Consider the following 12240-nt stretch of genomic DNA (forward strand, 5'->3'; position numbering starts at 1 on the left):
CATTGCCCCGTTGAGAGTTGAGGGGCTCGACTCACATTTTTCTTTTCAGCTGCTTTCCTCCCTTCTCCTATATCACAGGAAAACTTCACAGATGCATGAGAATCGGCATTTGTAGTCCTGCAAATACCAGAGGCACATGGCCACTCACATACAGCAACCACACTAATGCTCTCATCAACTGCATCTGTTAACTTCACATTTGAGGAATCAAGGCCCCACAGGATTTTCATCTGCTCATTATTGATATTGCAGGCCAGACACATTTAGGCACAGAGGTCCACTCTCCCATATCCCATCGGCTTTGATCTTCCATTTTCTCCTCTACAGTGATTGATATTTACATTGCATTACCAGTGAAACACACACACATGAGGGACCATATGCACACATACACGTACACCCCATCACAGAGTGGTACTGACACCTCCCAGAGGGGTCCTAGTAGCGGAAGACATCCTGCACATCAGACCGCAGGGCCATCGTTATTAGTGCACTATATGGTGAAGAGCAGGCTCCATCAGTCACACTCAACTAACTGCCGTGAGAGACAGGAAAAAGAGAGAGAGAGAGTGTGTGTGTGTGTGTGTACCAAGGCGTAGAGGGATTAAGAGACCACGGTATGGGGAGGTAGGAAAAGAGGGATTGTTGTTGAGAAAAAAAGACAGAGGAATAGCAGAAGAAGTGTGAAAGTAAAAACAAAAGAAATGAAGACAAAGGAAAAAGCAAGGCAACAAAGAAAGGTAGGGTGCAAGACAAAGGCACAAAGAGAGTTGGGGGTGAGACAGACAGAGAGAGACAGACAAAGGGAGATGATCCACTACCTATGCAGACTACAGCAGGAAAATCTGTCTGGCCTCCCCTCCCCAAGCAGAGCGCACTTGGCTATTACAGTAATGAGTGCAACCGCCAGAGTGACGTCATTTATCTATAGCATTACTGCATGCATTGATGTATAGGACAAAGAGGCTGAGAGAGATAAAGCACAGGAAAGGGGGGAAGGCAAGGATGGAAAGATGGAGAACGAGAGGGCTGAGGTGAGATTGGAGAGAGCAGTGGGATGTGGGATGGGGTGGGGGGCAAAGGGCAAGAGGAAACGCTGTATATTATGAATGACAAATAAAAGGGGGTTAAAGACAAAGAAAACAATTTACACATAGGCCCCTCCCTCATTTGGCTCGCTTGGCTTTGTTACATGTGCAGGTGGAAAAATCAGCTTGAAGACATATTAGATAACAGCACCCCCTCAAACCCCACCCCCTCCTCCTCCCCCACCCTCCCCTCTCCCCATCCACAGCCCAGTTCACAAAAACAATAAAACACTTATTGCGCACATATGCATGTTGGTTGCTCCTCCACCCGCCACGATCAGGATAATGAACGCAGTGACAAAAGGAGACCACCAATTATGAGCTTCTTCAATCCTAATTGGCTCGAGATCACTATCACTCTCTAATCTGATGCACAGCGTTTTCTAAACTGGAGGACAAAGTTGTGGAACCCTGCGCTGAAATTATGTGACAGTCAAGCTTATCCTGTATTCATGTATATGGAAAGTCAATGGAGCGCAGTTGTGCACATTCTCACTGTTCTATGCACAACTGGGAGCTGCCCAGTACAACCAGTCGTCATTTATTGGCCACTGGGCAACTCTTAGCAGCTGGTGGTTAAGTGCCTTGTCCAAGGGCACCTTCATGGTACACTGCAACAAAAATCCTTGTCTATAAACAAGCAAAATGTTTAAGTGCAATGTGTAGGAATTTGATAGTATCACAAAAAAATGTAGTAAGCAAAAATGTCTCAATAAAATGTATTCAAACGTCTACCAATCTCAAAATAAATTATTTGTGTTTTAATTCACCTCAGTTAAGCAGTTAGGAACACATTGATTATTAATATAAGACAGAATTCGTCAGCTTCTTTACTCCTGATAGTGAGGAGCTTTACCAGGAGACTGCAGGGCAAGATTTTAATGAACAAAGTCATCTTCATCTTCATCTTCTCTTAAAAGACTTCTGGGTTTCGACCAAGCAAGTTTGAGCACTCTTAAAGCAAACCCATGCTACTCCAGTGCAATTATTTATATCACCTATATATTATTTTAAGATTTACAGACAAGCTCTATATGACTTTTTAAAAAAAACTTTTCATTTTGCACATATATGTATATACGTGTCCACCACTAAGAGCTATGATCAATGTCTGTGTCGAAACACAAGCTACTTGGCTGAAGTATATCACTGATGTTTCCAGAGCATAAAGACAGAGAGGCTCTTTATTTTAGGCAGGCATGGCAGCGGGGGCGACCTGAGGAGCCATGAAACAGGGGGCCTCTTGAGTGCGACCACCCCAAAGACAACCCGCTGCCAGCGCTGACACTGTGAGAGCTGCACAGGAATTTACCATGACAGCGGAAACAGCCTCTGCTCAGGTGGACGTTCATAAAGACAGAGCCAGGGCATGCACACATGCACACACACACAAATGTCCAGACCTTGGCAGTGAACCCTGCCAAAGCTCACCTCCCTGTAACCTTGGTGGTGGGATTCTAGGAAAACGTAAGCCTTTCCTCACCTTTTGATCCTCAAAATGCTCTCAGCCTCCCTGGTACAGAGCAGCCCTGTCAACACAGTGTCAGATTAACACTCATATTATCATATTTCTCAAAGAGCAAACATGTACACTAACTATTAAATCTGAAGTCTGCCTTCCTGCAGCTTTCAGCATCTAAACAAGACATTTCTGCACCAAGCTGTATGTTTATGTATGAGTGCAACTAGTTGGTTCCTAGAAGCCTTGTTTCCCGGGGGCATAATTATGGGGGGAGAAACACTTCCTGTTACAAGAACAAGTATTTCAAAAGTAGTGGTATTGGGGCCTTGGTATGGAGCAAGACAGGGCTGTTTACATCACGGTACCATTGCTTTGTTGAAAGTCCAAAAAGACGTCACGTGGCAAAAACGAAACCGAGGGAGCCATTATGACATCCAGTTGCTGTCGTTGGACTAAAGGCTGGGGTAGGAGCCAAGGCAGGCCTGTGCTTGATCAGAAGGGCCCCTTCAGCATGCGTCCAACCAAAGCCAACCTGGTTGTGCATTAGTAACCAACTCGATCTACTGTACCTAAGGGCAGAACCATTCCTTGGTTCAGATCCAGATCAATCAGAGAGGTATGCCTGTGAAGAAAGTCTGAACTCTGTTGACCTGGCAGCACAGGATAAAACAACATGCACCCTGGCTCTACTTCCAGGTATTTCCGGAGTGCACCTTGGGCCTATTTTACACTGAACCCACATATCAGCTTTCAAACTGAAAGTAAGTGAATTTGTGTGCATGGGAGCTCGAGCATGCATGCGGCGACGTATGTACTATCTGCACACACGCACGTGTGTCGCTAACATGTGTTTCTGATGAGTCAATATAGATCTGCATTTCAAATAAAGATAATGGGAAGCAGAGCAAGAGTGAATGAAAGAGAGAGGGGGTGAGGGGGTGGAGTATGGTATCTATAGGTGGGGAGGGGGGGACATTCCTGAGGCCTGATGTCGGAGGTAAATTAAAAATATCCCCGGCTGCTTGGAGGGGGTCCAAGGCGGCTGACACACACTGCTCAGTCAGGGAGCTCGCTGCTGATCCAGTAAGCGCTCACTCACGGCCAATTATGCTCCCTGTGATGTGTGTTCAACCCCCCTACACACCCCCGCCACCCTGCCTCCCTGCCTTTACCCCTCTAGCAACACCAGCCAAAGAGAGAAAGCTGTCAAAGAGCCAGGATCAAACCTCCAATCAAACGCTGGCTGTCACACACCCAGGTGATGATTAATGGCTTGTATTCTCTGACCCAGAGAAGAAAGGAGAACAGAGAGCGAACTACAGATGGGAGTTTTCAACTCATTACAAAAGCACAGTAACATGTGTTGAGAAGACCAGGCATCCTCCCCGTGTTCGTGCAGCCCAGCAACTGGCACTGGCAGGCAATTACTGTGTTGAGAGATGAAAGCTTCACTCCATTTAGAAAGTGAGGTTGTCAAGATTTTCTTCGCTTCCAGGCAAATTAACAAATTAGATACAAGGGGTTTCGCTATTCACCTGTGTCTCACTCTCTTGTACAGAAGACCAGAAGTTCTTCCTTCTTTTCTCACACATACACACTCACAGTAAGGGTCTCGCCACTGGCGTCCAACCGTGTTCTGCGGTGGAAACCAAACACTGGCCTGTTTTGACTGGATGTGATCCTTGTTTCCGGGCGGAATGCTGCCAGAGGCGGATTGATGGCTCTCACCCAGAGGAGGACGTTTACAGGAAAATCCTCCTGGCTGGAATTCTCCTTCTTTTCATACTGGATTCGAAACACAGGGTCACAGTCACGGCTGCGCCGGGGCAAAGTGTTCCCCAAGTGATAATGAAGGGAATGTGGCTGTGCATATCGCCACACACACACGTTTGTACTCCTATACTTCTGGGAGCCATCACTGACATAATGCTTTCTCTAGCCTATAGCCCTAAACTTTACAATCACAACTGCATGCCTAACACTAACCATTAATCTAAACCTAACCTTAAAGGATTCTGGTTTATTATAGTTTAGGTTTTGTTTTAATTGTTTGGCCACCATATCTACTGGTTATGATGACTTGTACTTACCAAAGCACAGTCGCCCTTCATGTCTTTCCAGTTTACACATACGGACTCACAAAGTTGTACAGTATACGCACACGTATACATGAAGAACTGCAAACTAGATTTACAGTATGTGTTACAGGCTGCCTCCTCAGTGAACTTCTTGTGTACCAGTCAGCACACACACACACACACAAACACACACACACACATACACACACTAGTTGAATCCATATGAATGAAAAAGCTTCTCTGCCACATTCCTCCTGAGCAGCAGGAAGACAGACCAGTTGCTTCCGCAGTGGATCGATAGAAGAGAAAGACGAACAGTGAGATTAAGAAATAGAGAGATAGGGGAAAGACAAGAAGAAGAGGGGAGGGAGGGGAGAGGTAGGGCAGGATGTGGAAAAGAGGGGGAAAGCAGATAAAGAGCAAATATATAAAGATATTTTTCATTCATTCAAAGATGAATATTCTCATATATTCACTGTCTTGTTATTAGATATGTTACATCATCTGTGAAAACTCTGATACATGAATAATTATTCATTTAATTGTACTTTGTTAATATGGCACTTTGATATTTCTTGTGTTGTTGAACTGGTAATGTAATTGCTTGCTTTGGTAACATGGTAAGAGATATACTGTAGAAAGAAAGAGGGAGAGAAAAAAGAAGGAAAGAAATGAGTGAAGAATGAGTGAAGATGAGATGAGTAAAGATAAAAAGAGACAGAGAGAGTACAGAGGGAGGAAGAGAGAGAGACATGGAGTGGTGACAGTGATAGAGAGCGAGCGGACTCCTGGGACAGCAGCAGAGGCGAGTCCATCGATCCAGGACAGTGAGCTGGCTCACATTTCACCTCCTCAGCAGTAACACCGGCGCTTTGCCATGGAACTGAGCCCTATATCCCGTCTGGACAGGGTCACCTCCACTCTATATGTGTCTGTCTTTGTCTGTGTGTGTCTGTGTATGTATGCATATGTTTGTGTGGAGAACCAGGAAAACAGATCAGAAAAAGAGATATCTGTGACAGATGTCTTGAAGATTTGAAATCTGAGTTTTCTTACAAAAAGTGATTATCCATCATAATAATTTCACTTGCTTTCACTGTACATCAAAGACTTCTAAAACGTTTTTGTAAGGATCTGAATAAATGAATAAAACAGCAAAGACAAGGAAAACAAAACTACTTGACAAAATTGTATTTTTGATAATGACAGGCTGTGATACTATCCACAGCCATTTTACAATGAAGGACATCCCAGCCAAAGAACATTTTTAGAGGGACTTGCTGTGCTGATGTACAACCACATGGCATCTGGACACTTGGTCCAATTTGGCTCGTCCCTCAAGTCACATGCCATCTTCATCAGGGGGAACTGATAGCCTGAATGAATCACGTCCATCTGCAAGTGGTGGGCCGTAAGGGGGATGGAGTTCAGCTCTCAAAGACATACACTGTCATCCGAGAGGGCCAAGCCCTGTGACAGACGACCGAGCATGTGGCATCTCCCTGACCCCTGAACCGGAAACCTTTCCCCTATCTGCCCCTGCTGTGCCTAACGGATGGCCCAGAACCTCGGTGACCACTGGCCACTGGGGCTCTTTTATGTGAGTGGTCAATCACATCAGAAAAGGTCATGCAGGGGTCAGATCAGAAACAGGTGAACTTTGACCCTTTGCTGAGGGCCATAGTTTGCGGTATTTGGGTAGGATGTGTAGGAGCATTTATAATGTTGAGACTAGTGGACATATGACAGATAAGACTGATAAAACAGTTGAGATGAGAAATGAGAAGTATAAATATAAATATATGAAAAGACACCACACAGACCAGAAAAAAACTGCGTATACAAATTAATTAATGAAGAGAAAACTAGATTATAACCTTCTCTATGACTCCAGTCCCATATCACACTGATAACTTTCATGTACTGTACTAATACAAACTAATATGAGGCTACAACGGTGAGCACAGTACAACAGTATCTACGCGCTTGCTTAAGGCTAAAACTGTATTTAACGTTGTCTGAAACGGGTCCAACAACTCCAGGGTCTTTTTTCCCTGCTAAATGTTTGACTTCAGCCACATGTTTATTTTGACTCTGTGCCAATTCAAACTGGGAGGGTAGTGTCCATTTTTTTTCTGCATTGGATTTTTGATTCTCGGTGTGATCTGCAGTACTAGCAGCTCTTTCCAGGGTCGGTGCAGGATTCACCAAGTTGTATTTTAGACTTTTAAAGATTCTTAATATCACACAGAATGCTATTTCATATCTGTCAATCACAACCAGCAGCGATGATATGACCTAGAATTAATGGATACCAAGTGCAAGAATGTACTGACATTTATAAATTGACTCTTGAAGGGTTAGAGTTTGGAAACTTTTTGAGGAAACTAAAATCAATGGTTTATATACATACCTATACAAAAATCAATCCATTTATTTCATATCTTAAACTTAATTGAGCTTTAAGACAACTTTACACTCTACTAGCTGTAGCAGGTTTAACTAACTGCACCAAAATGAAGAAAAGACTGCTAAAAGAGGTAAAAACATTTCTGTCCTTTAAAACAGTTAAAGCCAAAATCAATCATCACCACACGTGTCAGTTACTGCGTGCAACTAGAGTCCTTGCGTATTCAACTATGGTCCTTGCGTATTCATTTTTCAGCCAACCGTAGAGTGAGAGAAAATCTAGAATTTCCCTGGCCAATCTTTTCATATCTTTCCAGGAGAAATCTGAGGGCCAGCTAAGGACTGTTTTCTGGACCCATCCCAAAACCTTTTCAGCACCAGTTGGGTTTATACTCCACCTGACAAACATGACCACCCAGCAGGCCACTGACATTTACAGTGAGCCGTTTCAGCCCATTAGCCAGCATCAGATCCTCATGCTGCGGCACCTCGTGAGTGACATGACCAGCGGCTCCAGGACTTAACTGAACCCCAACACTGCCACCATCCCCACCTCCTCTGGAACAATAAAAGCTTGGTTCTGTAACAGGAAGAGGAAATACGGTTCCCCACGGATGCTTTCCTGCTGTTATTCCTGCTACTATTTCACATAAATTCACACCAGAAATAAAGGCTGATGAAATGACAAAGGGAAACCGTGGCTAACAGCTCACATCCTCAGCGAGAGAGGGGGTGTGAGTGTGTGTTTATGTGTGTGAGAGAGACAGAACCAGATATCACACCAGCGTTCATTCTGCGTATAGCTGGGTATGAAGTGACTGAATTGTAAGTATGAAAAAACAACTTTGAGGAAAAGACAAACGATTCTTAAAGAAGTTCAAAGAATATTAGCAAAAAGTATCTTGGACAGCACTGTTGACACTTTCATGGGGTTAATTTCCTCCTTTCCGTAGACTGAACTTCTGAACTCACACTGATCCAAGGTCAGAGTTAAAAACCACAAAAGACCTGTCACACAGGATCCCTAAACTCACAGTTCTCTTGTCCCAGGTTGGCTTCAGAGCTCAGGGGACAGATCTACAGCATTGCTAAACTAACATCTCTCTGGTCTCGGGTCAGAAATTAAACACAAGGGAAAAGAGGGACTACAGTATGATTTCAGCCTGTGGCAGACGCTTTTCGCTGGAAGTTTATTTTTGTTCAGAGCGATACCGCTCACATGCAATCAAAACATCCATGTACATAGCTGCACATGCACACTTTCAAACATAAACACACACATTAGTGATTAACAAGGAAATTCCTCTGACTCTCATTCGCTACATTGCATTAGCATCTTGTACAGTCCCTGAATTTATGCTTATTTATACTTCTTTCCTCAACAGCAGACAAAAGACCCTTCACTACAACAGTCTATACGTGTTTCCTTGCTACAGGCTCTGCAATATTTCCGACCTCCTCCTCTGAATTGTACAAGGGTTTAAAAAACATGTTTTGCACTTTTTTTTCCAGAAAACCCCTCTCCCTCTGACCATCTGGCTGGTCAAATGATAGTAGTCTCAAAGGTCAAGGCAGCTATGGTCCATCGTGACCCTGTCAATATCACCGCTGCACTTATCTGTAATAGAAGATACTTTGTGAGGCTGACAGTCAGGTGGGGGGTCGTGGGCAGGGTGCTATGCGCAAGTGTGTGTGTATGTATTTGTCCTCATGTGTGGGAGTGGTGACTGCTCAAATGATCGAAGTGTGATATGCGTGGATCACAGCCAGGGCTGTGCCCTTGAAATGCTCACTGGTCAAGGGTGCTTCTGCCAACTGTGTGTTGGTGCGAGTACACAATGAAAGGCTAAGTAAGTGTGTCGCCTGGCTCTGGGAACTATTACACCCTGAGTCCTTGACAGACTGACTAAGTAACACAATGTCTGCAGGAGTAGGGGAGCCTATAAAAAGCGGTGTTGGAATGAAAGCAGGGGCTGTCCTCCCTGTAGCTAGCTGTGATAGCGTAAACGTTCCTGCACTGGAGCCAGATAATAATGAAATGCTGGTGTCAGACAGGAGACAGGGGAAAGAATCAGGCCTGTGGAACAGTGGGCTAATAATAGCAGCTGAAACTGTGCTATTCCCACCACTGGCTGAGGAACCATCATCACACTTACACACACAGAGACTCAGACAGACACACACACACACAAACACTGGCTTGGCACAGAGTTTGAACAGTAACCTGATCAAGCCACCGCAGAAACCAAAGCAATCAGGAATCAAAGCAAATCCAGCATGCATACAGCATGTGCATGTGAGTGCATGTGCCGTACAAATGTGAGCGTGTGCGGATGGGTGTGTATACAGTGAGTAGAGCGAGTGAGCCAAAGATAAATGGAAGCAGAGTTTGGTGGAAACCACTTTTCCCTCCATAAAACGGAGGAGCACATGCCTCTGATGTGCCCTACCAGAGAGGAAAGAGGGCCTTTCATTCAGCAAGAGGAGATCTGTCTCTTCTCCTCTTGCCCCTCATTTCCCCCTTCGTCTACACTCCTAGAGAGCATCTGAAGCCCATTCTCTCCCTCTCTTCCCCTCTCCATCACCCGCAAATATAACAATGTCTCTATCCGCGACAAGACGAAAGGCTTTTTGCTTCTAATTGTACCCAGCCGTCACAGAGACGAAAGAGGTGAGGAGATCTGGGGAGGAGAGGAGAAGAGAAAGGAGTAGGGCAAGGAAGAGGAGTCAAAGCCGGAGAGAAGAAAGGAAGAAATGAAAGATGTGTTTGTTCAGTACCACAGGCTGACACATCCCTCTTATCTCTTGCCCAGTCAAACCATATGCCACGGGGGGGGGGGGGGGGGGGAGAAAGATGAGGTGTAAGTGTGTGAGCGGGAAGGCTGGTGGTCGATTAAAATACGTCTTTGCAGGATACAGCAAAATCACAAAGGAGGCACATGCCATGCGTATTGAAGGTTAGAGTTATTCAAGGTCAGCCAGAGATGGAGACATAAACATAAAGATGAATGAGAAATGAGGGCATGACGAGTGGAAGCTGAGCAGATACAGGGCGAGGCACTTACTTGAACCAAAGGGGCTTCTGCCTTGACCCGCAGCCCTGTCGCTCCCCTACAGCTTCCCAGTCGCCTGTTGACCACACACGCCGCCTGGCACAGCTCAGACGCCAACGCCACACGACACAGAGACGCCATCAAAGCCTAAGACACTCCAGCAGCGGGAGCCATCAGGCCTGGCTGCATAAAAGAGGAAGAAGCAGAAGAAAGAAGAAAAACAAAACAGATTTGATTATACACAAGCATTCACACTCTGGAAACAAAAGTGGACACAAATTGTGACTGTCAAACACCATTTTCACTGCTACTGTATTTGGGGAAAGTTGTGTTTGGTTAGTTTTGTGTTACCAGCCGGAGCCTGAAGCCTGAAGCCTGCCAAGACATTAACATATAGCTGAGCTTTGATTTGCTAAGTTGAATAGTGAGTTTAATGTACACAGTAGTATCCTGACTGGGTGACCGGGGCACTGCATTTATATGTGTGTGTGTGTGTATGTGTGACTGGTCCCACATGTTCAACTCCCGCTGAACCATGCGTCCGATTCCCCTGTTTATTGACTGGAAACTGATACCTTTAAGGGCTTCATTCATGCTACATTATGTGAGGTAAATTCAATAGCCCAGGCATCACGGTTTGGTCATTCACCTTCTTGCCCTGGGTGATTTTTACATGTTGGATGTCTGCCTCACTCTGCGTTTCCCTTCACAGAAGCCATTGTGTTTCCCAGCGCTCTGCTGCACAGCCTCATTTCTCAACAACACCTCCAGCTCAGGCCGCTATACGTGCCCAGAGGGCCGGTGAGGTTGGTTTTATTTTATTCAGTGTGAGTTTTACGCACTCTTAACAGGCCCAGAAATTTATGCAGGTGGGGATTTTATCTCTTAGATTCCAATGTGTGACTCCACATTACTGGAGCACCATTAAATGTAAACTCCTGGAAAGTACGCTGCTTCTAGGAACAGATCCAAGTGTGTGTATTGGTGTGTGTGCAAGTCAGTATGTGACCAGCTATCTGCAGCTCATGGTGTGGATTTACAGCCTGCCTCCTGAGTATACTTCCGACTCATCTCACACACATACACAAACATGCACAAATACACACACACACACACACCCCTGGGTGCGGAAGGTGCGCTCTTTATCACTGTGACATTTCCATTTAACACGCAGCCCAAGAGCTCTTACATACACATCCATGTTTCCTGTGCCCCATGCTGCGGCACAATACCAACCACTTAACATTTAGCAGTGGCAGATCAGCCCCAAATTCTCCCACTTCCATGGGAAAGCTCATTATTTATCTTTGATTTAGAGCGGCAAGAGTTATGAAGGGGCCGCAGCCTGCTACTGAGAAACAAAGAAAGCACGGGCTTACTGCTGCTTTATGGTTCACATTGACCAACAGTTGTATCTGCTCTGAACTTAACTGCTGAGCTGCTGTGAATGCAAGTTATGAGCAGAGCCAAAGGGCATATGAGTGTGAGTGGTTGTGATCCTGGGGATGGAGTCCTCCCCCCTTACACTTTTGCAAGTTAAATCAAAGGGGCCACAACATGATTACAGGGATAATAAAGATAAAAACTCGTTTATGTTACACAAATTTATATTTATTTAGTTCTGGCTTTTGTCTAATTCTGTAGAATAGTGTCTCCTGGTGAAATACTGGACACTTTTTCCTCTTTAGGCCTCTGAAAATCCATCAAATAAAACAATCTAAGAGGGAAAAATCACTCATGTCTGTAACTTATGGTTACTCTATGGCCATAAACTTTGATGAGGGGTCACAAGTGGGGCCGCAGCTTATTTAATATTTTCTTTATTAAATACTGATTCAGTGATTCAGTGTTTGTTTCCATTGTTTGGTCTATAAAACGTGTTAAAGCAGTGAAGCCCAGTAAGTTGTCTTCAGTTGTCTTATTTTGTCTGAACAACACTTACAGACAATAACAGAAGCAGGTAACCATTGGATTTGATAGGCGTTTTTTGCAGGCCCTGGTCCTAAGAGGCTGGCTAGTTAGTAAGAATCCAGCATCATAATTTAAAACCGAGACAGAGGCCCACTCGCGGCTGGTTTTCCTCTCTAGGAAGACACTTATGTAGAAAACATGGGCTTACAGACACAGATTTAGGATATACTGAACATTAG

The sequence above is a fragment of the Toxotes jaculatrix genome, chromosome 19, assembly GCF_017976425.1.
Source record: "Toxotes jaculatrix isolate fToxJac2 chromosome 19, fToxJac2.pri, whole genome shotgun sequence".
Lineage (NCBI taxonomy): Eukaryota > Metazoa > Chordata > Actinopteri > Toxotidae > Toxotes > Toxotes jaculatrix.